General features: G+C 47.7%; 1 pseudogene; it reads left to right on the top strand.

Moving 5' to 3' along the window:
* The first annotated feature begins 704 nt into the window (after positions 1–704).
* The window catches only part of LOC125487030, a 17,106-nt pseudogene continuing 14,429 nt past the window's right edge, over positions 705–3,381 (top strand).

Genomic DNA, 3,381 nt, shown 5'->3' with positions numbered 1-3,381 from the left:
TCCTGCCTTTTCCCCATTGGCGTGCACACCATTTCTGTCCAAAAAAATCATCCAATACTCTCTTGAATGCTTCGATTAATCCACTTTATTTCTAGGTTGCCTAGTCCATACGCTAACTACTTGCTGTGTGAAAAAGTTTTCTTTCGCTCACATCATCCTTGCTTTGTTTGAACATCATTTTAAATCTGTGCTTTCTCATTCTTTTTTTCTTTTAGATGTTTTCACTCAATCCATTGTGTTCAGCCCGCTCATAAACCTGAATCAATTTTCCTCTCAGTCTTCCTCTCTCGAAGGAGAACAGTCCCGATTTTTTTGATCTATCCTCATGACTGAAATTTCTCATTCCTGGAAACATTTTCGTAAATCACTCGGCGCTCTCTCCTTAATAGATCTACATTATCATTACAGTTATCTTAAATGCAACTTAAAGTTCGTTACCGTCACTGTCATCTGTGATATTTTTGTACAATGATAAACTCCCCGCCCATAACCTCCTAGCTATTGGTTACCCGCAACGTCCGTCCGCAAAGCCAATACCTTCCGAACCAATTGAAAAGTGAACAGATTCTTGATGACCTGTCAGTCACACAACCGTTTTCCCTGTTGCTGACATTCTTAAAGAGATCAGAAAGTGTTCGAAACTCATATACTTTTTGAGTGCATTTGTGTATTTTTTTTTCTCCTGGTTTGCTCACGCCAGAGTTCTGAAGATTATTCTCCCTATCCTGGAGCTTCCAGAACATCCGGGAGGGTTGGTAATTCTAGCTGCAGTGTCCCTTTAAATATCTTCACTGCAGACTGTTTCTATTACTGTTGTACCGTTTACTCCGGAAGTAAGTTTCCCATCCTTTCAGCATTTTCACTCTGACTGCGATGTGATGCAGTTTCAGCGAAGGTTACATTTATTCAGGGCAGAACTGATAGCTGTGTCCTGACAGAAAGTGAACACACACTCAATTTCTGCCGGCCACGTGGATAAATTTAAGAAGTAGTACAGTGGAATTTCAGGAAATGCGAGGCAATTGCAGAATTTAACTGGGGAGTTGAACTTGTTGAGTATCCGGGCCAGAGCACAGGGTGATTTGATTTACAGAAGTTTGTACTCTGCAACATATATTAAAGTGGATAATGATATTCAATGATTCAAGGAAGGAGGCCTTTGAACCTGATGTGGCATTGGGAAAATGCTGGAATTCTACTCAGGATGGTGTAGTGCCTTCTTAGTGCCAGGGTCAAGAATGTCTCTGAGGGGACGCAGGACGTTCTCAAAAGCGAGAGCGGGCGGCGAGAGTGTGTGGTACACATTGATACAAATGACACAGGCAGAAAGAGTGATGAAGTCCTGCAAAGGGAGTTCAGAGAGTTAGACAGTAAGTTGAAAAGCAGGACCTTTAGCGTTGTAATCTTGGGGTTACTCCCTGTACGACATGCCAGTGAGGCTAGGAATAGGAAGATAGCACATTTAAATATGTGGCTAAGGAGCTGGTGTGTGTGGGGGAGGGTGTGGCTTCATATGTTTGGATCATTGGGGGCAGTTTGGACTTGTACAAGATGGGTAGATTGTACTTAAACTGGAGAGCACGATTATGCTGGCAGGGAGGTTCGTTAGTGCCACTCATGAGGTTTTAAACCAACGTGGCATGATTTTGGGAACTAGAGCCGTGGTTCAGCAAGTGAAAGGACTGAGGAGCAATTAGAGGCTAAGGCCAGTAAGGCCAAGAGGAAAGACAGACAGCAAGAGGTTACTGAACATGCAAGGACTGGAGGACTGAGATAGAGTCACAGACTAATACGGCATGGAAACAGGGTCTTCAGCCTAAACTGGTCAATGCTGACCATCTTGCCCACTCCGCTAATTCCAATTGCCCACATTTAGTCCATATCCCCTCAAACCCTCTTCATCCATGTACCTATCCAAATGTTTTTTAAATGTTGCTATTGTATATGCCTCAACCACTTTCTCCCGCAGCCCATTCTATATATGCGCCACTCTCTGTGTGAAGAAGTTACCCCCCAGATCCTTCTTAAATCTATCCCCTCTAACCTTAAACCTATGCCCTCTAATTTTCAATTCGCTTTCCCTGGGAATAAAAAAGGCTATATGCATTAGAATTAAAGGCTATATGCAAAAAAAGGCATATGCATCGGCGCCGCCTCATGCTCCCACGAGGAGCTCGAACAGTTTGTCCACTTCACCAACACCTTCCACCCCAACCTTAAGTTCACCTGGACCATCTCTGATACCTCTCTCTCCTTCCTGGACCTTTCTGTTTCCATCTCTGGCAACCACCTGGAAACCGATATCCATTTCAAGCCCACCGACTCCCACAGCTGCCTAGAATACACCTCCTCCCACCCACCTTCCTGCAAAAAGGCCATCCCTTATTCCCAATTCCTTTGCCTCCCCCGCATCTGCTCCCAGGATGAGGCATTCCACTCCCGAACATCTCAGATATCCTCGTTTTTCAAGAACCGCAACTTCCCCTCCACAGTGGTTGAGAACGCCCTCGACCGTATCTCCCGCATTTCCCGCAACTCATCCCTCACACCCCCAACCCGCAATAACAACCAAAACAGAATCCCCCTCATCCTCACGTACCACCCCACCAACCTCCGGATCCAACGCAACATCCTCCGACACTTCCGCCATCTGCAATCCAACCCCACCACCAAAGACATTTTTCCCTCCCCACCCTTATCTGCTTTCCGGAGGGACCACTCTCTCTGTGACTCCCTTGTCCGCTCCACACTCCCCTCCAGCCCCACCACACCCGGCACTTTTCCCTGCAACTGCAGGAAGTGCTACACCTGCCCCTACACCTCCTCCCTCACCCCCATCCCAGGTCCCAAGAAGACCTTCCACATCAAGCAGATGTTCACCTGCACGTCTGCTAATGTGGTATACTGTATCCGCTCTTCCAGATGTGGCCTCCTCTACATCGGGGAAACCAAGCGGAAGCTTGGGGACTGCTTTGCGGAACCCCTACGCTCGGTTCGCACTAAACAACTGCACCTCCCAGTCGCGAACCATTTCAACTCCCCCTCCCATTCTTTAGACGACATGTCCATCCTGGGCCTCCTGCAGTGCCACAACGATGCCACCCGAAGGTTGCAGGAACAGCACCTCATATTTCGCTTGGCAATCCTGCAGCCCAATGGTATCAATGTGGACTTCACAAGCTTCAAAATCTTCCCTCCCGCTACTGCATCCCAAAACCAGCCCAGCTTATCCCCGCCTCCCTAACCTGTCCTTCCTCCCACCTATCCCCTCCTCCCACCTCAAGCCCCACCTCCATCTCCTACCTACTAGCCTCATCCCGCCCCCTTGACCTGTCCGTCCTCCCTGGACTGACCTATCTCCCCCCTAACTCCCCACCTACA

The sequence above is a fragment of the Rhincodon typus genome, chromosome 35, assembly GCF_021869965.1.
Source record: "Rhincodon typus isolate 14 chromosome 35, sRhiTyp1.1, whole genome shotgun sequence".
Classification (NCBI taxonomy): domain Eukaryota; kingdom Metazoa; phylum Chordata; class Chondrichthyes; order Orectolobiformes; family Rhincodontidae; genus Rhincodon; species Rhincodon typus.
The sequence above is the reverse complement of the archived record's forward strand: the minus strand, read 5'-3'. Positions and strand labels throughout refer to the sequence as shown.